Below are 210 nucleotides of genomic sequence, written 5' to 3'. Positions count from 1 at the left end.
TGTTAATCCCTGTGTACCACACACACACACACACACACACACACACACACAAACCTCATGTCTTCCCAGTTTGCGTACAAGTGCTGTGAGGGAGATATGTGAACCTACATAGCGATGAAAAGGAATTCTTAATTGCCCAGAAATGAGCAATGTTACAAACGGTGGTGTAATGGACGCAGCCGTGGGGAAGGATTGTGTGTGTGTGTGTGT

Source organism: Morone saxatilis, unplaced genomic scaffold (genome assembly GCF_004916995.1).
Source record: "Morone saxatilis isolate NCDOM2014 unplaced genomic scaffold, NCSU_SB_2.0 Contig16, whole genome shotgun sequence".
Lineage (NCBI taxonomy): Eukaryota > Metazoa > Chordata > Actinopteri > Moronidae > Morone > Morone saxatilis.
The sequence above is the reverse complement of the archived record's forward strand: the minus strand, read 5'-3'. Positions refer to the sequence as shown.